Consider the following 24,965-nt stretch of genomic DNA (forward strand, 5'->3'; position numbering starts at 1 on the left):
ATCTTTGCACTTATCCCAAGAATCGATACTATTTTTGGGCAAAGAAGAAAACCAAGTTTTTGCGCGATCTCGCAACGAGAAAGGAAAAAAGCTTCAATTTAATCATGTCATTATCCACATCTTTCTTCTTTTGCATATCGCAAAGCTCAATGAAGGTATTGAGATGGGATGCGACATCTTCACTAGGAAGGCCGGAGAATTCCTCTTTCATAACAAGATTCAGCAAAGCGGCATTGATTTCATATGACTCCGCACTAGTGGCGGGAGCAATCGGAGTACTAATAAAATCATTATTATTAATATTCGAGGATTCACAAAGTTTGGTGTTTTCATTCAGGGTGACTTAGGCAAGCAAGCAAGCACACAAGCGAACAAAGAGCAAGCGAGAAAAAAGGCGAACGAAAAGGCAAACGAAAAAGGCAAATTGGTGAAGTGAGCGAGAGGAAAACAAGAGGCAACTAGAAAACAAAGTAAATGCAAGAGATGAGTTTGCGACACCTACTTGGATGAGTTCTTGACTTGATCTTCCTCCCCGGCAACGGCGCCAGAAATTCTTCTGCTACGGCAACAAAAGTCCTCCCCCGACAACGGCGCCAGAAATTCTTCTTGCTACTTCTCAAACAACAGCGCCAGAAATTGACACGTTGACGGAGACTTGCTTGCGTTGGTTTTTCCCTTGAAGGGGAAAGGGTGATGCAACAAAGGAGCAGTAAGTATTTCCCTCAGTTTGAGAACCAAGGTATCGATCCAGTAGGAGGGTCTCGTCAAGTCCAGAGTACGTGCGCAAACACAAACGAGCTTGCACTCAACGCTTCAAAGGGGTTGTCAATCCCTTCAAGATTGTTTGCAAAGTGAGATCTAAAGGCGGAAAGTGCAACGAAGTAAAAAGTGTAAGGCTGAAAATATGGTGTGGAGTAGACCCGGGGGCCATAGTGTTCACTAGAGGCTTCTCTCAAAATAGCAAATATCACGGCGGATGAAAAAATTACTGTCGAGAAATTGATAGAACCGCGCAAAGTCATGACGATATCTAAGGCAATGATCATACATATAGGCATCACATCCGAGACAAGTAGACCGATACTTTCTGCATCTACTACTATTACTCCACACATCGACCGCTATCCAGCATGCATCTAGTGTATTGAGTTCATGACGAACAGAGTAACGCCTTAAGCAAGATGACATGATGTAGAGGGATAATCTCAAATCAATGATGAAAACCCCATATTTTTACCCTTGATGGAAACAACACGATGCGTGCCTCGCTACCCCTTCTGTCACTGGGTGAGGTCACCGCACGGTATGAACCCAAAACCAAGCACTTCTCCTATTGCAAGAATCATAGATCTAGTTGGCCAAACAAAACCCACAACTCGAAGAGAATTACAAGGATATGAAATCATGCATAAGAGAGATCAGAAGAAACTCAAATAAGATTCATAGATAATTTGATCATAAATCCACAATTCATCGGATCTCGACAAACACACCGCAAAAGAAGATTACATCGGATAGATCTCCATGAAGATCATGGAGAACTTTGTATTGAAGATCCAAGAGAGAGAAGAAGCCATCTAGTTACTAGCTATGGACCCGTAGGTCTATGGTGAACTACTCACGCATCATCGGAGAGGTCATGGTGTTGATGAACAAGCCCTCCGTATCCGAATCCCCCCTCCGGCAAGGCACCAAAACATGCCCCAGATGGGATCTTGCGGAGACACAAGCTTGCGGCGGCGGAAAAGTACTTTCGATGATCTCCTGTTTTTTTGTGGAATTTTTGGGGATATATAGGCGCAAAACCTAGGGCAAAGGGGCCTCGCGGAGCCCACAAGCCAAGGGACCGCGGGCCCCCTGGCCATGCCATGAGGGCTTGTGGGGTCCCTGGTGGCCACCTGCCCTGATTCTCCGGCTCCCCGATCTTTTTCTGTTCCGGAAAAAATCTTTTTGGCAGTTTCATTCCGTTTGGACTCCATTCAAAATCCTCCTCTGAAAGGGGTCAAAAACATGGAAAAAACAGGAATTGGCACTTGGCACTGAGTCAATAAGTTAGTCCCAAAAAATATATAAAATGCATGCAAAACATCCAAAGTTTGACAAGATAATAGCATGAAACCATCAAAAATTATAGATACGTTGGAGACGTATCATAGCACTGGTGCATCAACGTCCTATACAAATGGGCTTTAACCCCTTTCCGTGACACATTTTAAATTGTCGCCTTAGGGCACTAAATTCTGTGACAACTTTGGAGTACTAAAATTAAGTGGATATGCAAGGTTTTCAGAGTTGACTGGTTAAAGAAGTGTAGCCCAATTCATATGGACTTTATCAACATGGAAATGGAAATTTCCATCATTCACGGCCAACTAGTAACATTCATTGATGAAATTGTTCCCTTAAGTACTATGCTCGAAACACAAGAAAATACACATAAGCTACTAGAACCGGTTTTGTGTGGATTTTTCGTGTTTACTACTTCTGGTACTGATTTTGAAGCAATAGTCCAAGAAGTGCCATCTGATTTGGAACCTCTCTGATGACCCACAAGTATAGGGGATCAATCATAGTCCTTTCGATAAGTAAGAGTGTCGAACCCAATGAGGAGCAGAAGGCTCTGATAAACGGATTTCAGCAAGGTAATAACTGCAAGCACTGAAAGTGGCGGTAACAAGTGATTGTGTAGCGAGGTGAAACGTAGAAAGCAAAGAGTAACAAGTAACAAGTAGTACAAATGGTGCAGCAAGTGGCCCAATCCCTTTTGTAGCAAGGGACAAGCCTGAACAAAGTCTTATAGGAGGAAACACGCTCCCGAGGACACACGAGAATTTCTGTCATGCTAGTTTCATCATGTTCATATGATTCGCGTTCGTTACTTTGATAGTTTGATATGTGGGTGGACCGGCGCTTGGGTACTGCCCTTACTTGGACAAGCATCCCACTTATGATTAACCTCTCTCGCAAGCATCCGCAACTACAAAGGAGAATTAAGACAAAGTCTAACCATAGCATTAAACTAGTGGATCCAAATCAGCCCCTCACGAAGTAGCGCATAAACTAGGGTTTAAGCTTTTGTCACTCCAGCAACCCATCATCTACTTACTACTTCCCAATGCCTTCCTCTAGGCCCAAATATGGTGAAGTGTCATGTAGTCGACGTTCACATAACACCACTAGAGGAAAAACAACATACAACATATCAAAATACCGAACGAATATCAAATTCACATGACTATTATTAACATGACTTATCCCATGTCCTGAGGAACAAAAGTAACTACTCACAAGACATAATCATAATCATGACCAGAGGTGTAATGAATAGCATCAAGGATCTGAACATAAACTCTTCCACCAAGTAATCCAACAAGCATCAACTACAAAGAGTAATCAACACTACTAGCAACCTTATAAGTACCAATAGGAGTCGTGAGACGGAGATTGATTACAAGAGATGAACTAGGGATTGGAGAGGAGATGGTGCTGATGAAGATGTTGATGAAAATGCCTCCCCTCCGACGAGAGGAGTGTTGGTGATGACGATGGCGATGATTCCCCCCTCCGGGAGGGAAATTCCCCGGCAGGATCGTCCTGCCGGAGCTCTAGATTGGATCTGCTCAAGTTCCGCCTCGTGGCGGCGGCGAAACCACGAAAAAGCTCCCGTATGATTTTTTTTCCAGGTCAGGACGCATCATATAGCAAAAGAGGGGGGCTAGTGGGCCTTCAGGCAGCCCACAAGCTTTCCCACCGCCACCAGGGGGTGGTGGCGGAGTGGGGGCTTGTGGGGCCCTGGTGGCCCCCCTCCGTTAGTTCTTTCGCCCGGTATTTTTAATATATTCCAGAAAAAATACACGTAAATTTGTAGGGCATTTGGAGATGTGCAGAATAGTGGACTAGGATTTGCTCCTTTTCTAGTCCAGAATTCTCGAGACTGCCAACAGAGTTACCCGCAGCAAGATAATCAAGTTCTGCAAGGTGTTGTGGAGCCACCACACCGAGGAAGAAGCCACCTGGGACCGAGAAGAGGATCTTCGTCGAGACCACCCGCACCTGTTATTCTAGCCAACCCGAATCTCGAGGGCGAGATTCATCTTAAGGTGGGTAGGTTTGTAACATCCCAATTTTCCTAATTGGGAATGTTTTACATTGTAGCTAAGCATCTATGCATATTGCTTGAAATAAATTTAGCACGTGAAATTCTTTCGTCTTTTTTATTTGCATTTTCCATTTTTTTCCTCGCGCGAGAAAAAGCCCAGAAAATACTCTCTTGCACACAAGAGAGAGAGCGGAGGAAAATGACCCTCGAAAGTGCGGGCAAATTTCTGAAATATTGGAGCCAAGAAAATCCAAGGATATTTGCAAAAATATTTGCAAAAAGAAAATAAAGCAAATTTGGGAATTTCTGAAAAAAAAACATTTTTTTAAAGTTTTTATTTCTGCTTTGGAAAAATGTTATTCGGGTAGAGAATATTTTCTGATTTTTTTGGTATATAATATCCTATATTAATATTTTGATTTATTTCCTTTTTGATTTTCTGTCTCGGAAAAAAAAGTTAGGAATAGGAAAAAAAAATTTCCTTTTAGCCGCCGTCCCCGAGCGCTTTTTAGACTTGGGCCGAAATCCCCTGGAACCCGGGATCTGAATCCCTTAACTCTCGGCCAACCGCCCCTTCCCTCCCCGCCTCTCTCTCACTGCCCAGTGGGGCCCCCGACCGAACCCACTCCCCCATCGGCCACCCTTCTTCCTCCCCCTTCCTATTTTCTTCCCAGACCGAAACCGAGCAGCACCAGTACTCGGGATCTTCCCCAATTTCTCCCCTCCCTTCCTTAGCTCTCCCCTCCCCTAGCCTATATAAGAGCCCACCCCGAGCCGCCCCCGTTCCCACCCTTACCTCGCCAAGCCGCCGCCCGAGCCCACCTCGCCGGAGCAGCAAGGCTGTAGCACCTTCGGCCGCCCCTGGGAGCGCCACCCCGTCGCCGCTCCACCTCCGCCCGACGCCTCCCCGAGGAGGAGGACCGCCGCCGCCGCCTACCCCGACGAGCCGCCGCCCCCCCGGAGCCCCTCCCTCGCCGGCGACCACCCACCCCGCCGGAGTACTGCCCCCAGCCACGGTAGCTCCCTCCATCTCTCTGTTGTTCTTCGTGTTCTTTTTTTTAGCCCTTAGATCTTAGTTGGATGGCTTAGATTAGATCTTAGAAGTACCTCTTCGGTTTATATTAGTAAACCAGCGGTTTATTTTCACTTAGTAATTTAGCCAGTAGTTTTTGCTAAGCCTAGGCCGATTGCTCCTAAGTTTGCAGCAAACGCACCCCTCGGCCTATAGCAACATGCCACGTGTACCCCCTATTTGTAGATACTTAGCTTCAGTTTTTTCTGTCTGAATTGCAAAGACAGAAAGTTTCTGTTTTGTTTTGGCCACAAAATTTTATCCCGAAGTCCAATAACATTGATTCTTTCTCCAGTAGCTCACAAATTTCCTGTAGTTTTTAAAAACATATAATTTGTCTATGTTTGAAATTTTCAAATATAAGTTAGATCAGATTTAGTTTAAACCTTGTTTTGCCTATTCCAGGAGTTTAAAAATTGATTTTGAGTTGATTCTTTTTGCTACTGCTTCCTAGTGATAAAATCTTACTGTGGTAAAAGTTTCAAAAAAAATTAAAGTATTTTTACTGGGGTTTTCAACAGAAACAAGTTTCTACCATACCGGCGCGTGATGAATTCTTTTGCTTAGGCTTTCGCAAATCCTTACTTGTGATGTTATTTTTACTTGTGGCTTGATTGAAGTGCTTATGGTGTGCTTTGTGTTTGTATCGGTAGATCATCCGGAGTGCGAAGCGTGTTACTTAGAAGCGCTCGAGCAAGACGACTATCATCAAGGCAAGTCATTTTGATCATGTTATTTTACCTATGTTTTCGAGGCATGGTAGATCACCTTTCTTTGCCCAATTTTGCATGCTGCCTAGGTACTTGGAAACTTTAGTATAAGTTGTAGTATCATGTGGTAGGCACACAACAACCCCGATACTTGGCCCCGAGACGACAATTTCTTAATGCTATGCTTGAGTAGACGGGTTATTGGTTGAGTGTATATCACGAGTGATGCGAGGTTGATATAATAATCAAGACCGGCTAAGACAAGATTTTCAAGACCACGGACACAATGCAACTCTGGGTGAAGGACGGTTGATCGGCTCCCTGGAGAACCCAGTGGATGCCCGGGATGCTGGAGAGGCCATGTCATCCTGCGGAAATCTTCATCCAGGCTCGAAGAGACGGACGGAGACTTCAAGACTCAAGGCTTACCTGCACAACCACAAGTCATTATGGGCTCTGGCTTGGTTGGACAACGCGGCGACTCTGGACAGGCGGTGCTAGCAGATGTAGACGAACGGTAGGAATGGATGGGCACCGACAGGGATTCAGAGGGACCCGTTGAAAGACCATGTTTTGATCATCCGGTCTTCAAACACCCTGAAGTGCGAGGACAAACCCGGAGGCAATCAAATCTTGTGGGGAATGTGTGCAAAACTCTGCAGAGTGCCCAACCTAATCGATTAGCCGAGTCCACGGTCATGGACAACTTGAGCTGAAGGCATTGAATTTCCCCTGAACTCTCGACACAACTTAATAATGATGTGGGTGTTAACAACTATTCGGGTACGAGAATTGGTTGGCGGAACCATCTCGTTAACAACAAACAATGTAGTAATATTTTGCTTCCAACCCCTCTTGTTGTAGGATAAAACTGGCTTTATGCAAAACTTAGCCCCACCGGCCAAATATGCATGTAGAGATAGTTGATTATTATTTTACCCCTCTCTTTGATGACTTGCCGGCATATTCAATATGCTGACCTACACGGCTGCAACGTATCATGTTGCAGAGTATTTTTCCGACCAGGAGTGAGGCTACGATCTACGCTCAGCGACATGCCCTTGGAGTCGGATGGACTCGTCTACCTGATGCTTCCGCTAGTCTTTGTTAGATATCTCATGAGATGGCCTTCAGCCACTTTATTGTAATCCTTTATTGTAATAAAGTACTCTTTATGAGATTTCGATTAATAAAGTTGTGTGATTGAACTCTTGAATATATACATTATGTACTGTGTGTGTACCAGCATGATCTTGGGATGGTACGGAAACACCAGAGGCTTGACTCGTCCTGAGTCGGGTCCCTACAGAAATGGTATTCAGAGCACACGCTGACCTTAGGACGTAACCTCTAGGAATGTAAAAGCCTTAGGAAGAAAACTATTTTCTCTTATGTCTATAAATCTTCTATTTCCTCTTCTGATCATTTCTGACTTCTCTCCGATTTTCCAATGTTTAGATGGCCACCTTCATCCCTGTTAAGTTTACGGAGTTTTGCCAGCCAGATGCCACTATGCCGTTCGGAAAGGAGCTGGTGCAGATCACCAAGGACTTGAGGATTGCTCTGCCGACTATCACAGGGAAGCCAACTTCGTCTTACCCGGAGGATTCACGCTACAGGATCGAGGTGCATATTCCCGGAAGGACATTCCAGCCGCGCACTGAGCCGATGGATTTCAAGTTCATCGCACCCAACTGGATTCTCGGAAGGGACATGGCGATCCATTGTGCACTCGGACGTATCAAGGAAGAATACAAAGGCTGCCCTGTTTCTCCAAACCTATTCACCGTATCCCGGAGAAACAAAGACGGAGAAATCATCTCAAGCAAGACCAAGGACGCTCTCTTGTCTTATGCTCAGACCTTGGAAAAGTACAGCGGGACTCTGGAGCATCATGTGATCAAGGACGCCAGGAAGATCAAGCAACTGTCACTCCGCGAGCTTGAACTTGAAGAAGCAGCCCGGGAAGCCCACTATGAACATGAACTGGAGGCGAAGGACTTTCTGGAGCGGATCGAGAAGCTGAAGACTCGAGTTGCATACCTGGAGGAGGAACTGGACATGGGCGAGAACCTTCATCCCGAAGGAGACGTAGCCCCCTTGATCAGCAACGACGAGGACTATGAAGAAAGCTCCACCGAAGGACCCGTCACCATGCTTTTCTGAGAAGGACACTTAGACTAGACCACCAAATTTACTTTATCGTTTTACGTTTTAGGCCGATGTTTAGGATTATCGAATTTTGTATCCTCGTGTGAACCTTTGTGATGATATTGAATAAAAGGTGTGGTGTGATACTTGTGTGTTGCATTCATATGGGTAGTGTAATTCCTCTTAGACCATTGTTCTATGCTAATCTCACCCCTCTACAAACATCAGATGCCTCCGAGACGCGCCCCTGAGTCCAACTTTCCGCTGGAACTCACCCAGTTGATCCAGCAACAAAACACCCTGATGCAGCTGATCATCCAGAACCAGAACAATAACAACAACCGTCACCCACCCCAGGCCGACAACCTCACCCGTTTCTTGAGGTTGAACCCTCCAACTTTCTCCAGCAGCATTGAGCCCATTGTGGCAGATGATTGGCTCCGCAAGATGGAGCGTGAACTTATCACTGCTGGTTGTACTGAAGCTGAGAAGGTGTGTTTTGCCGCGCATCAACTTGAAGGCCCTGCAGCTGCTTTGTGGGAGAACTACACCACCACTTATCCCATTGCTGGAGTCACTTGGGAGCAATTCAAGCAAGCCTTCCGCACCGCACATGTCTCAGCTGGTGCAATGAGTCTGAAGAAGCGTGAGTTTCGCAACTTACGCCAGGGGAATTGCTCTGTGGCCCAGTACGTTGATGAATTCAGCATGCTCGCCCGTTATGCACCTGGAGATGTGGCCGATGATGCGGCCAAGCAGGAAAAGTTCTTGGAGGGACTCAATGATGAGCTAAGCATTCAGTTGACGGTAGCCACCTTCAACAACTACCAGGAGCTGGTTGATAAGGCCCTCATCTTGGAGGGGAAACATCAGCAGATGGAGAACCGCAAGCGAAAGTATGGGGTTGGAAAGTTCAACTCCGGCACTCAGCAGAAGCCTCGCTACACCCCTTATCCAGGGAATACCGGGACTGGATCCGGTAAGTTTGGAGGACACGTTCAGCATACCCACCCAGTGCACAACCATGGAGGAAATGGGAACCACCGCAACAACAGCAACTTCAAGAATGGCGGTACCGGCACTCAGCATCATTCAGCTCCATCTCAGAAGGATCTGACTCACATCACTTGCTTCAAGTGTCAGAAGACGGGACACTATGCCACTGATTGTCCCCAGAACAAGCAGGGAAATGGAAACGGCAACGGCAACTCTGCAGCAAAGAAGCCCAATCCTTTTCCTCGAGCTCAGGTGAACCACATTGATGTTGAAGAGGTCTATGATCACCCCGATACTGTGGTTGGTAAGTTTTTGCTAAATTCACATCCAGTATTGGTACTTTTTGATTCTGGTGCAACGCATTCATTCATATCATGGGTAGTTGTGGAAAAGTATAGTTTGCCAACTAGAACCCTCAGCCAGCCTATTAAGGTCAGTTCCCCAGGAGGCATGATGACAGCCGGGATAGGATGCCATGCTTTGAGTCTCAACATCGGGAACCATAATTTTCCCACCGACCTCATCGTATTAGAGTCCCAGGGATTGGATGTAATCCTAGGCATGGATTGGTTGGCCAAGTATGAAAGAAATATTGATTGTGCCCTTAAGTCTATTTTGCTCACCACCCCCGAGCAGAAGCGGATTAAGTACATGTCTCAGCGCCCGACATGGAGTAAGCGAGTAAACTCTCTCACGGGAGTAGTCCAGGAGGAAGTACCGATTGTACAGGAGTATCCAGATGTATTTCCGGAGGAATTGCCGGGCATGCCACCCGATAGAGAGATTGAGTTCTTGATTGAGCTATTACCCGGAACAACCCCAATATCCAAGAGACCCTATCGGATGCCCGCAAATGACTTGATAGAAATCAAGAAGCAAATTAAGGAGTTATTGTACAAAGGGTATATTCGCCCAAGTTCTTCACCTTGGGGAGCCCCAGTGCTCTTGGTTGAAAAGAAGGACAAGTCCCTGAGAATGGTTGTCGATTATCGTGCATTGAACGATGTGACCATCAAGAACAAGTACCCCTTGCCGATGATCAATGATCTGTTTGATCAGTTAGTTGGAGCTCGCATATTCTCAAAGATCGATCTTCGATCCGGGTATCATCAGTTGAAGATTCGTGAACAGGATATACCCAAGACAGCCTTCACCACTCGGTACGGCTTGTATGAGTACACGGTCATGTCATTTGGACTGACTAATGCTCCGACATATTTTATGAATCTGATGAACAAGGTATTTATGGAATACTTGGACAAGTTTGTCGTGGTGTTCATCGATGACATACTAATATTCTCCAAGAACGAAGAGGAACACAAGGAACACCTGCGTCTAGTTCTGGAGAAACTTTGAGAGCATAAGCTATATGCAAAGTTTAGCAAATGTGAGTTTTGGTTGAAGCAAGTCGGATTCCTCGGACACGTCATCTCAGGAGAAGGAATAGCAGTGGACCCTGCCAAGGTCGCAGCAGTCACCGAATGGGTAGCACCCACTTCAGTCAAGGAGATTCGCAGTTTCCTCGGACTTGCCGGATATTACCGGAGGTTCATTGAGAATTTCTCAAAGATTGCCAAGCCCATGACAGAGTTATTGAAAAAGGAATCCAAGTATATTTGGACTGAGGAATGTGAAACCAGTTTTCAAGAGCTGAAGAAACGTCTTGTTATAGCCCCAGTGCTGATATTGCCGAACATTCGGAAGGATTTCCAGGTTTACTGTGACGCTTCTCGTCAAGGACTTGGAGGAGTGCTCATGCAAGAAGGCAAAGTTGTAGCCTATGCATCCAGATAGCTCAGACCTCATGAGTTGAGTTATGCCACACATGACTTGGAACTAGCAGCCGTAGTGCACGCTCTCAAGACCTGGAGACATTTCCTGATCGGAAATAGTTGTGATGTTTACACTGATCACAAGAGCCTGAAGTATATCTTCACGCAGAAGGAGTTGAACTTCAGACAGAGGCGATGGCTAGAGTTGATCAAGGACTATGACATGAGATTGCATTATCACCTAGGCAAGGCAAATGTTGTAGCCGATGCGTTGAGCCGCAAGAGTTATGTGAACACGCTCACAGCTGGAGGATTACCCCAGGAGTTAGTCGATGACCTCCGAGAGCTCAAATTGGAGATAGTTCCAACAGGATTTGTTGCCACTCTAGAAATTCAGTCCACCTTGACAGAAAAGATCCGCGAAGCACAGAAATCAGACAAGGAGATAGCTGAGATTAAGCAGAAAATGGAAGACGGGAAAGCTAAAGGTTTTCGTGAGGATGAACACGGAACTTTATGGTTTGAGGATCGCATCTATGTGCCCAATGATCCCGAACTCAGGAAGTTGATACTTCAGGAGGCCCATGATTCCCCGTACTCGATACACCCCGGCAACACCAAGATGTATCTGGATCTGAAAGAAAGTTTCTGGTGGACAGGATTGAAGAAAGACATTGCCGAGTTCGTAGCAATATGCGATGTTTGTCAGCGAGTAAAAGCCGAGCATCAGAAGCCAGCAGGATTGCTCCATCTGCCGATACCCGAGTGGAAATGGGAAAAGCTTGGTATGGACTTCATCACAGGATTACCCAGGACCCGTTCTAGCTATGATTCTATTTGGGTTGTGGTCGATCGTTTGACCAAGGTAGCTCACTTCATTCCGGTGAAGACTACTTACACGAGTGCCAAGCTGGCCAAGATATATATGATGAGGATCGTATGTCTGCACGGAGTACCGAAGAGCATTGTGTCAGACAGAGGGACTCAGTTCACATCAAAATTTTGGCACCAACTGCATGAAACCTTGGGAACGAGATTGGAGTTCAGTACAGCTTTTCACCCGCAGACAGATGGACAGACCGAGAGCGTTAATCAGATTCTGGAGGACATGTTGAGAGCTTGCGCACTAGACTATGGGTCTAGTTGGGATGACAATTTACCTTATGCCGAGTTCTCATACAACAACAGCTAGCAGACCAGTCTGAAGATGGCCCCTTTCGAAGCTCTATACGGAAGGAGGTGCAGAACACCGTTGATGTGGGATGGAGTTGGAGACCGACAACTTTTTGGTCCCGACCTTATCCGAGACTCTGAAGAGAAAGTCAAGCTAATTCGTGACCGACTCAAGATAGCTCAGTCCAGGCAGAAGAGTTATGCTGACAGCAAACGCAAGGAAGTAACGTATGAAGTGGGAGACCGAGCATATCTTCGGGTGTCTCCACTTCGAGGAATCAAGAGATTCGGTGTGAAAGGAAAATTAGCACCTCGTTTCATTGGCCCCTACAAAATTCTTGAACGTAGAGGCAAAGTTGCATATAAACTGGAATTGCCGGAAGGACTGTCCGGAGTTCATGATGTTTTTCATGTTTCCCAGTTGAAGAAATGCCGCGCTGAGATGGGCGATGTTCCGTTGAGAGATACAGTGCCCCTAGAGGCCATACAACTTGACAGTGATCTGACGTATGAGGAGAAACCCATCAGGATTCTCGAGACTGCCAACAGAGTTACCCGCAGCAAGATAATCAAGTTCTGCAAGGTGTTGTGGAGCCACCACACCGAGGAAGAAGCCACCTGGGACCGAGAAGAGGATCTTCGTCGAGACCACCCGCACCTGTTATTCTAGCCAACCCGAATCTCGAGGGCGAGATTCATCTTAAGGTGGGTAGGTTTGTAACATCCCAATTTTCCTAATTGGGAATGTTTTACATTGTAGCTAAGCATCTATGCATATTGCTTGAAATAAATTTAGCACGTGAAATTCTTTCGTCTTTTTGATTTCCATTTTCCATTTTTTCCTCGCTCAAGAAAAAGCCCGGAGAAATACTCTCTTGCACGCAAGAGAGAGAGCGGAGGAAAATGACCCTCGAAAGTGCGGGCAAATTTCTGAAATATTGGAGCCAAGAAAATCCAAGGATATTTGCAAAAATATTTGCAAAAAGAAAATAAAGCAAATTTGGGAATTTCTGAAAAAAAAAACATTTTTTTAAAGTTTTTATTTTTGCTTTGGAAAAATGTTATTCGGGTAGAGAATATTTTCTGATTTTTTTGGTATATAATATCCTATATTAATATTTTGATTTATTTCGTTTTTGATTTTCTGTCTCGGAAAAAAAAGTTAGGAATAGGAAAGTTTTTTTTCCTTTTAGCCGCCGTCCCCGAGCGCTTTTTAGACTTGGGCCGAAATCCCCTGGAACCCGGGATCTGAATCCCTTAACTCTCGGCCAACCGCCCCTTCCCTCCCCGCCTCTCTCTCACTGCCCAGTGGGGCCCCCGACCGAACCCACTCCCCCATCGGCCACCCTTCTTCCTCCCCCTTCCTATTTTCTTCCCAGACCGAAACCGAGCAGCACCAGTACTCGGGATCTTCCCCAATTTCTCCCCTCCCTTCCTTAGCTCTCCCCTCCCCTAGCCTATATAAGAGCCCACCCCGAGCCGCCCCCGTTCCCACCCTTACCTCGCCAAGCCGCCGCCCGAGCCCACCTCGCCGGAGCAGCAAGGCTGTAGCACCTTCGGCCACCCCTGGGAGCGCCACCCCGTCGCCGCTCCACCTCCGCCCGACGCCTCCCCGAGGAGGAGGACCGCCGCCGCCGCCTACCCCGACGAGCCGCCGCCCCCCCCCCCCCCCCGGAGCCCCTCCCTCGCCGGCGACCACCCACCCCGCCGGAGTACTACCCCCAGCCACGGTAGCTCCCTCCATCTCTCTGTTGTTCTTCTTTTTCTTTTTTTTAGCCCTTAGATCTTAGTTGGATGGCTTAGATTAGATCTTAGAAGTACCTCTTCGGTTTATATTAGTAAACCAACGGTTTATTTTCACTTAGTAATTTAGCCAGTAGTTTTTGCTAAGCCTAGGCCGATTGCTCCTAAGTTTGCAGCAAACGCACCCCTCGGCCTATAGCAACATGCCACGTGTACCCCCTATTTGTAGATAGTTAGCTTCAGTTTTTTCTGTCTAAATTGCAAAAACAGAAAGTTTCTGTTTTGTTTTGGCCACAACTTTTTAGCCAGAAGTCCAATGACATTGATTCTTTTTCCAGTAGCTCGCAAATTTCCTGTAGTTTTTAAAAACATATAATATGTCTATGTTTGAAATTTTCAAATATAAGTTAGATCAGATTTAGTTTAAACCTTGTTTTGCCTATTCCAGGAGTTTAAAAAATGATTTTGAGTTGATTATTTTTGCTACTGCTTCCTAGTGATAAAATATTACTGTGGTAAAAGTTTCAGAAAATTCTAAAGTATGTTTACTGGGGTTTTCAACAGAAACAAGTTTCTGCCATACCGGCGCGTGATGAATTCTTTTGCTTAGGCTTCCACAAATCCTTACTTGTGATGTTATTTTTACTTGTGGCTTGATTGAAGTGCTTATGGTGTGCTTTGTGTTTGTATCGGTAAATCATCCGGAGTGCGAAGCGTGTTACTTAGAAGCGCTCGAGCAAGACAACTATCATCAAGGCAAGTCATTTTGATCATGTTATTTTACCTATGTTTTCGAGGCATGGTAGATCACCTTTCTTTGCCCAATTTTGCATGCTGCCTAGGTACTTGGAAACTTTAGTATAAGTTGTAGTATCATGTGGTAGGCACACAACAACCCCGATACTTGGCCCCGAGACGACAATTTCTTAATGCTATGCTTGAGTAGACGGGTTATTGGTTGAGTGTATATCACGAGTGATGCGAGGTTGATATAATAATCAAGACCGGCTAAGACAAGATTTTCAAGACAACGGACGCAATGCAACTCTGGGTGAAGGATGGTTGATCGGCTCCCTGGAGAACCCAGTGGATGCCCGGGATGCTGGAGAGGCCATGTCATCCTGCGGAAAGCTTCACCCAGGCTCGAAGAGACGGACGGAGACTTCAAGACTCAAGGCTTACCTGCACAGCCACAAGTCATTATGGGCTCTGGCTTAGTTGGACAACGCGGCGACTCTGGACAGGCGGTGCTAGCAGATGTAGACGAACGGTAGGAATGGATGGGCACCGACAGGGATTCATAGGGACCCGTTGAAAGACCATGTTTTGATCATCCGGTCTTCAAACACCCTGAAGTGCGAGGACAAACCCGGAGGCGATCAAATCTTGTGGGGAACGTGTGCAAAACTCTGCAGAGTGCCCAACCTAATCGATTAGCCGTGTCCACGGTCATGGACAACTTGAGCCGAAGTCATTGAATTTCCCCTGAACTCTCGACACAACTTAATAATGATGTGGGTGTTAACAACTATTCGGGTACGAGAATTGGTTGGCGGAACCATCTCGTTAACAACAAACAATGTAGTAATATTTTGCTTCCAACCCCTCTTGTTGTAGGATAAAACTGGCTTTATGCAAAACTTAGCCCCACCGGCCAAATATGCATGTAGAGATAGTTCATTATTATTATTTTACCCCTCTCTTTGATGACTTGCCGGCATATTCAATATGCTGACCTACACGGCTGCAACGTATTATGTTGCAGAGTACTTTTCCGACCAGGAGTGAGGCTACGATCTACGCTCAGCGACATGCCCTTGGAGTCGGATGGACTCGTCTACCTGATGCTTCCGCTAGTCTTCGTTAGATATCTCATGAGATGGCCTTCAGCCACTTTATTGTAATCCTTTATTGTAATAAAGTACTATTTATGAGATTTCGATTAATAAAGCTGTGCGATTGAACTCTTGAATATATACATTATGTACTGTGTGTGTACCAGCATGATCTTGGGATGGTACAGAAACACCAGAGGCTTGAGTCGTCTTGAGTCGGGTCCCTACAGCTGGGCACAGAGGAACATAGGGGCTTATTGTTTTGCCTCCCAACGGTTTACCTCAAGGGTAAAGTCAACAACAATAAAGCATAAGTACTCAACTCCGAGTTGATATATGAATATAGATCTTTCCCAAGCATGCGACGGTAGCCAAGACAAAGACAAAAAGGGAATTGGTGATGATCACCATGACTCTTACAAGGGTAAAAAGTAAAGGTACAAGATAGGCCCTTCGCAGAGGGAAGCAGAGGTTGTCATGCGCTTTTGAGGTTCGAATGCGTGTCCTCTTAGTGCGGAGGAACGTCACTTTATATTGCCTCCTGTGACAAAGAACTTTGTTATGCAGTATGTCGCTTTTATGTCTTCCTCATCACAGGTTCGTACAAAGCTTATTTTTCACACACTAATAGATCATACATATTAGAGAGCAATTTTTATTGCTTGCACCGATGACAACTTACTTGAAGGATCTTATTCAATCCATAGGTAGGTATGGTGGACTCTCATGGCAAAACTGGGTTAGAGGTTTATGGATGCACAAGTAGTATCTCTACTTGGTGCGGGAGTTTTGGCTAATATGAGGTGGAAGCAATCGTCACATGCTAAGGGATCTCTAATCATATAACATTGTTTGGAACCAAGCAAACACAATTCATTATGTTGTCTTCTTTGTCCAACATCTACTCCTAGGCATGTAATAGTTTGGTGAGTGCTCACAATTGTAAAAAGTGTCTAAGATGATATATTTATATGTGAACCTCTCTTTCCTTATTACTTCTTATTAATTGCAACAAGGACTGAGGTCTATGTTGATTTATTCTCAACAAGTTTCAATCATCATACGTGTCTTAAGTGAAGTTATCACTTTCCATAAGATCGTCTCGTGATCTTTCATGCTATCGTTCTTTTCATACTTTTTGGTCATGGCACAAAGCAAAGCCCTTGACTAAGACACTCTTTATTATATAGCTCGTAAGCTCGAATACAACGGGGGAGAGACAAAAGCAAAAGACTCAAACTAAAAACTAAAGACTTATTCCTCTAAAAGAAGAAATAAAAACTGGAAAGGAAAGAACTAAAACAAAGGTAAAAGCAAAAGATATAAAGGTGATACGATACCAGGGAAACTCCCCCAAGCTTGGCAGAAGCCAAGGGGATTGCCCATACCAATGCTTAGTTGTCTTCCTTTGGTGGTGATGGTGGTGTTGTTGGAGTAGTCTTGAGCTTGTCTAATTTCCACTTGAGAAAAAAGTTATGTTCCCTTAGATCGTCATTTTCCTCCTCAAGTTTCAAAACTCTATGGCAAAGCTCCTGCTTACTCTCCTGCAAGAAACGAGAAGGGATAAACAAGGTCTTAGGCTTCTTCCTATGGTCAGGGAGGCTTGACTTCTTGAACTCCACATGGGTGTTTGCAGGTTGAGGTAAAGGAGCCTCCTCTTCATCGGAACTCGTTTGCTCCTTCCCTTTGGGCTCATAGTCCTCTTCCTCATCAGTGGTCCAGCCATATGGTTCCAAGTCCCCATAGACCTTGGGGTTAGCAAGGTAGTCAGCCACATAGCTCTCTCCCTTTGAATCTTGAGAAGACATCTTGACCTAGATCTGCGACAGAACAAGCTCGAAACGAAAACACAGGAAAACTACGCGATACGGAGATCAAAACCTTTGGGCAACTATATATATATTTTTTCTAGGCCAGAAGGAGTCCTCCGCAAGAAAACGGAGTCCGGGAGGCACACGAGGTACCCAAAAGCTTGCCCACCGCCACCAGGGGTGGTGGTGGCGGAGTGGGCCCTTGTGGCTCCCTCGTTTGCTCTCCGGACTGCTTTTTATTTTTCTAATTTTCCAAAAATTCCAAAACTGAGGAAATTTCCTATTGGAAAAGTATCGGAGTCCAATTTCTTGCCGAAACAGATACATCTTCGTTTTCAAGGTCTGAAACAGGCTGATAAACATCCCTTATGTACTCCTCTGGAGTTATGACATTGATGATATTGGTCTCAACATTTATGGGAGTACCAGAGATGTAATGCTTGATTCTTTGCCCATTTACCACTCTAGGAAAATTTCCTTCTGTGTTATTTATTTTGATGGCACCGGAACGATATACTTCCTCGAGAACATAGGGACCTTCCCATTTAGAGAGAAGCTTGCCTGCAAAGAATCTCAAAGAGAATTGTATAGCAAGACATAATCACCTACATTGAACTCTCGTTTCAGTATCCGTTTGTCATGCCATCTCTTAACCTTTTCCTTGAACAACCTGGCATTCTCATAAGCCTGGGCTCTCCATTCATCTAACGAGCTGATATCAAACAACCGCTTCTCACCGGCAAGTTTGAAATCAAAGTTGAGCTCTTTGATTGCCCAATAAGCTTTGTGTTCCAGCTCAAGAGGTAAATGACAGGCCTTACCGTAAACCATTTTATACGGTGACATGCCCATGGGATTCTTATAAGTTGTACTATAAGCCCACGGTGCATCGTCAAGTTTGCTAGACCAGTTCTTTCGAGATCTATTGACGGTCTTTTGTAGGATCAACTTGATCTCCCTATTACTCAACTCCACTTGACCACTAGACTGAGGATGATAAGGAGATGCAACTCTATGGTTGACATCATACTTAGCTAGCATCTTGCGGAAAACACCATGAATGAAGTGTGAACCGCCATCAGTCATCAAGTATCTAGGGACTCCAAATCTTGGGAATATGACTTCTTTAAGCATCTTAATAGAGGTGTGGTGATCAGCATTTTTAGTGGGGATAGCTTCTACCCACTTAGTAACGTAATCCACAGCAACTAAGATGTGAGTGTACCCATTGGAACTTGGGAAGGGTCCCATATAATCAAAGCCCCAGACATCAAATGGTTCAATGACAAGTGAATAGTTCATAGGCATCTCTTGACTCTTACTGATGTTCCCTATCCTTTGGCATTCGTCACAAGACAAGACAAACTTACGGGCATCCTTGAAGAGAGTGGGCCAATAGAAACCTGATTGCAATACCTTATGGGCAGTTCTATCTCCAGCATGGTGTCCTCCGTAGGCTTCGGAATGACACTTCTGCAGGATCTGTCCCGGTTCATGTTCAGGCACACAACGTCTAATAACACCATCTATTCCTTATAAAGGTGAGGATCATCCCAAAAGTAGTGTCTCAAATCAACGAAGAATTTCCTCTTTTGTTGATAGGTGAAACTGGGTGGTATGTATTTGTCTACGATATAGTTTGCATAATCGGCATACCACGGTGCACTAAGTGAAGTGCGAATGACATTTAATTGCTCACCGGGAAAGGTGTCATCAATAGGTAGTGGGTCATCAAGGACATTCTCTAGCCTAGACAAGTTATCTGCTACAGGGTTATCAGCACCCTTTTGGTCAAGAACGTGCAAATCAAATTCATGTAGCAGGAGAACCCATCTGATCAGCCTAGGCTTAGCGTCCTTCTTCTGCATAAGGTACTTAATAGCAGCATGATCAGAGTGAATAGTGACTTTGGAGTCAACTATGTAAGATCTGAACTTTTCACATGCAAACACGACTGCTAAAAATTCCTTCTCCGTAGTGGCATAGTTTCTTTGGGCGCTGTCTAGAGTTTTACTTGCGTAGTGAATGACATTCAACTTCTTGTCAACTCTTTGTCCTAGAATAGCACCAACAGCATAATCACTAGCGTCACACATGATTTCAAAGGGCAAGTTCCAGTCAGGTGGTTGAACAATAGGTGCGGTTATCAAAGCCTTCTTAAGTATTTCGAAAGCTTCCTCACAATCCTCATCAAAAACAAAAGGAACATCCTTCTATAAGAGGTTGGTAAGAAGCCTAGAAATCTTAGAGAAGTCTTTAATGAACCTTCTATAGAAACCATCATGACCTAGGAAACTTCGTATACCTCTGATATCTATGGGGCAAGGCATTTTTTCAATTGCATCAACCTTAGCCTTATCAAATTCAATGCCTCTTTCAGAGACTTTGTGTCCTAAGATGATACCTTCATTAACCATAAAGTGGCACTTCTCCCAATTCAAGACGAGGTTGGTTTCTTTGCATCTCTGTAAGACTCGATCAAGGTTGCTGAGGCAATCATCAAAGGAAGACCCGTAAACGGAGAAGTCATCCATGAAAACCTCGACAATCTTTTCACAAAAGTCAGAGAATATAGCCATCATACATCTTTGAAAGGTGGCAGGTTGTTAGAGCATATATCTCCATATGTGGTTTTGGTAATTGATGACAATTCCTATGGACTAATGGTTGCCTTAAGTTACATTTATAGGATTTGTCCATAGGCACTTCTTGAAGTCCATCTGTTGGGTTCAAGGAGTTTATATGATGACCAAGATGGTATTCAAGGTATTATCCAAAGAATGGTCATAGAGACACATGGTTGATCAAGATCTCAGACAAAGAGCAAATCAAGATGATCAACACACAAAGCGTACAAGATGTACCGAGAGGGATCAAGTGATCCCATGGTATGGTAAGCATTGTCCATTACGTATTTGTGTACTAACCCATGGTCTTCGTGAGAGTTCTATGTGGGGGTTAGGTGTGTTTCCATGGGCTTGCGTCAAAGGGAAGATCTCATACAACCCATGAAGTATGACGTCAAGTTGTGATAGTCATCAAGATTGCGATGTGCAAGTTCAAGTGGATCAGCACGAAGATATCATGCTTGAAGCTTGCCGTCCATTGTGGTGGCAATGGACTTGTGAAGATATGTTGAAGAGTGGCTCACCCATAGTGAGTATGGGGGAGCAATCAACTAGTCTTCATCAAGCCAACACAATCAAGAAAGGTGGTCCATCTTGAGGAAGCCAAGATCATCATCATCTAGCTCAAGAGGACGAGGTGCAAGGTATAGGTTTGCCCTTGAAAGGTTTTCTGTTTAGGATAGATTGATGTACTATCAAGGGGGATCTCAAGTGAGTAGCTTGATCGTATCATTCGTTGAGAGCTCAGACCATTTGCATCCTTGCATCATACTTCTTGGTTCTTGTTTGGTGTTTCTCTTTGTGAGTTTTAGAGCTTATGGTCATCTATGTGACAAGCTTGAGTTCATCGAAAACGGAGTCCATATGCATCTACTATGATGTTTATGTTTTCGATGTTGGAGTTTTTGCCGGTTCTTTGTTCATAGAGGACTCACATCTCTATATCTTTGGCATTTTCATAACTGCATGGTCTTAAGATTTCCATAACTGTTTGGATAGCCCTTGTCGTCCTGAATTCAACAAGCTTGGGTTTGCTCGATTCGGAGCTCGTATGCGAAAGTTATGGCTGTTTCAGTGGCGAGCGGTAGTACCGCTGGCCCTAGAGGTAGTACCGCTGGCTGGTGGTAGTACCGCCCCTGGTCAGCGGTAGTACCGCTCCAGGAGCTTAGTACCGCCTGCCTAGCGGTTGTTCGTGGACGGACCTTTTTGCGAAGACTTTCTTGGCGGTGGTAGTGGCTTTGCACTACCAGGGGACAGCGGTAGTACCGCTGGAGTGCCAGCGGTAGTACCGCTAGCTGGCGGTAGTACCGCTGGAGTGCCAGCGGTAGTACCGCTGCAGCCAGCGGTAGTACCGCTGGAGCTCGGGCAGAGAGTGGGGGTAACGGTCTGATTCCTTCCCCCACTATATAAAGGGGGTCTTCTTCCCCCTTGGCCTTATCCATCTGTTGAGCTCTTGTTCTACCTCCATTGTTGACATTCTTAGAGCTTGCTAACTCTCAATCCCTCCAATGATTCTTGCTTGTTCTTGAGGGAAAAGAGAGAGGAGATCTAGATCCACATCTCCACCAATCACTTTCTCCTCTATGTGAGGGGAACCCCTTGGATATAGCTCTTGGAGTTCTTTGTGAGCTCCTTGTTCTTCCTCTCATATTTCTCCATAGATTTTGTTGTTGTGGAGGAATTTGAGTGTGAGGGACTTGACCACTTCGTGTGTTCTTGCCATTGCATTGGTTGCATCGGTTTGAGTTCTCCACGGTGATACGTGGAAGTGAGAAGTTGAGAAGCTTACTACCTTTGGTACTTAGTACCCTTGATATTGTTCTTCGTGGATGCTTTGGCGTCCTAGAAGCTTGGTGGTGTCTCGGAGCTCAATCATTGTGGTGTGAAGCTCCGGGAAGCGTCGGGGTCTCCAATTAGGTTGTGGAGATTGCCCCGAGCAATTTGTACGGGTACCGGTAACCGCCCCCAAGGGTTGCCACGTGTACGGGTTCGGTTACCGCCCCCAAGGGTTGCCATTTGTACGGGTTCGGTGGCCGCCCTCAAGGGTCCCTTAGTGGAATCACGACATCTTGCATTGTGCGAGGGCGTGAGGAGATTACGGTGGCCTTAGTGGCATCTTGGGGAGCATTGTGCCTCCACACCGCTCTAACGGAGATTAGCATCCGCAAGGGTGTGAACTTCGGGATACATCATCGTCTCCCCGTGCCTCGTTATCTCTTACCCGAACCCTTTACTTATGCACTTTACTTTGTGATAGACATATTGTTTATTGTAATATATCTTGCTATCACTTAGTTGTTTATCTTGCTTAGCATAAGTTGTTGGTGCACATAGGTGAGCCTAGTTGTTTGTAGGTTTTGTGCTTGACATATTAAACGTTAGTTTTATTCCGCATTTGTTCAAGCCTAAACCTTAACTATTTTAAAGCGCCTATTCAGCCCCCCCCCCTCTAGGCGACATCCACGTCCTCTTCACAGGTGCATTACATAAGCCAAAAGGCATACGTCTATAGGCAAAGGTACCGAAAGGGCAGGTGAAAGTGGTTTTCTCTTGATCAGATTGTGCAACAGGTATTTGCGAGAAACCTGAATAACCGTCTAGAAAGCAGAAGTGTGTGTGTTTTGATAGCCTTTCTAGCATTTGGTCGATGAACGACAAAGGATAATGATCTTTCCTGGTTGCCTTGTTCAGTTTCCGGAAGTCTATCACCATTCAATAGCCCGTAATAATCCTTTGTGGGACTAGTTCATCCTTATCATTAGGAACGACGGTTATACCTAGGTACGCAATGTACTGGACTTACCCAATCACTATGAGCAACAGGATAAATGATTCCTGCTTCCAGAAGCTTTAATGTTTATTTTCTAACGACCTCTTTCATCTTAGGATTTAATCTCCTTTGATGATCAGCAACTGGTTTAAAGTTAGGATCGGTTTTAATCTTGTGCTGACATAGAGTAGGACTAATACCCTTAAGATCATCAAGAGTATATCCAATAGAAGCGCGGTGCTTCCTTAGAGTTTTAGTAACTTCTTCTCTTCGCGCTCTGAGAGGAGAGCACTAATAATGACAGGATATATCTCCTTCTCATCAAGATAGGCATACTTAAGAGTATCAGGCAACTGTTTAAGCTCGAACACAGGATCACCCTTTGGTGGGGGAGGATCCCCAAGGAGTTCAACAGGCAGATTATTCTTGAGAATAGGATGTTGTTCTAAGACAATTCTATCTATCTCATCTCTCTCCTCCATATGCATATCATTTTCATGCTCAAGCAGATATTGCTCTAAAGGATCCGTAGGAGGTAAGGCAATAGAGGCAAGAGCAATGATTTCATCTCTACCAGACGATTCTCTTTCATGGGGTTGTCTTCCAAACTTGGAGAAGTTAAATTCATGAGACACACCCTCGAAACTTACTGTGACAGTCTGCTTAATGCAATCAATGTGAGCATTGACAGTGTTGAGAAAGGGTCTACCAAATATGATGGGACAAAAGTTATCTTGTGCAGTACCAAGGATGAGGAAATCAGTAGGATACTTCGTCTTACCACACAGGACTTCTACGTCTCTCACAATTCCCAAAGGGCAGACAGTGTCTCTATTAGCTAGCGTGATAGTGACATCAATGGGTTCTATCACAGCAGGTGCAATCTCATCTTTGATTTCATCATAGAGAGAACGGGGTATTGCACTAACACTAGCTCCCATATCACGTAAACCATGGTAACAGTGATCTCCTATCTTAACAAAAACAATGGGCAGGCCAACTACAGGTCCGTGTTTGTCTTTCACGTGAGGTTTAGCAATTCTAGCGGAGTCCTCACAGAATTTAATAACATGCCCGTCTATGTCTTCGGCTAAGAGATCTTTGATAATAGCAACACTAGGTTCAACTCTAATCTCCTCAGGGGGTGCAAGTGGTCTAATGTAACCCCTACGTATCACAGTTGGAGCTTTAGAATAATCCTTCATTCTAGCAGGGTATGGTGGTTTCTCAGTGTAAGCACAATGAACAACAGGATCACTAAAAGCTATAATTTTCTCCTCAACTAGATTGGTTTTGGCTATGTTACTTTCTACAGGAGGATGATATTTAAACCACTTCTCTTTGGGAAGATCAACATGAACAGCAAAAGATTCACAAAGAGAAGCTACTATCTCAGAGTCAAGTCCATACGTAGCGCTAAAATCTCTAGAAGTGTTTGTCTCAACAAAAGATTTAACGCAATCAAACTGGAAATTCATACCTGAGTCCTTACCTTCCTCCAGCTCCCAATCTTCAGAGTTGCGTTTGATTCTCTCCAATAAATTCCACTTGTGATCAATATCCTTCTACATAAAATAACCGACACAAGAAGTGTCAAGCATGGTACGATCTTCATGAGAAAGCCGAGCATAAAAGTTTTGAGTGATGATTTCGCTCGAGAGCTCATGATTGGGGCATGAATAAAGCATTGATTTAAGCCTCCCCCAAGCTTGAGCTATGCTTTCCTTGTCACGAGGCCAAAAGTTATAAATAAAGTTCCGATCACGATGTACTAAATGCATAGGATAGAACTTTTGATGAAATTCCAATTTCAACCGATTGTAGCCCCATGATCTAGTATCATCACATAGCCTATACAATGTCAACGCCTTATCCTTCAAAGATAAAGGAAAGACTTTCTTCTTTACCTCATCCTCGGGCAAACCTGCAAGCTTAAATAAACCACAAACTTCATCTATATAGATTAGATGCAAGTCTGGATGTGAAGATCCATCTCCTGTGAAAGGATTAGCCAGCTGTTTCTCAAGCATACCCAAAGGAATTTCATAAAAGATATTTTCAGTAGGTACCTCAAGTTTAGGAGCAACTCCTCGTGCTTCTGTTCGTGGTGAAGATACCCTGAACAAACTCCTCAAAGACAGAGTTTCCATAGTGACAAGTGACAATAAATTTTAGCACAGTATAAAAATGTTTCCTTACCAATTTC

Source organism: Hordeum vulgare, chromosome 4H (genome assembly GCF_904849725.1).
Source record: "Hordeum vulgare subsp. vulgare chromosome 4H, MorexV3_pseudomolecules_assembly, whole genome shotgun sequence".
NCBI classification, from domain to species: Eukaryota; Viridiplantae; Streptophyta; class Magnoliopsida; order Poales; family Poaceae; genus Hordeum; species Hordeum vulgare.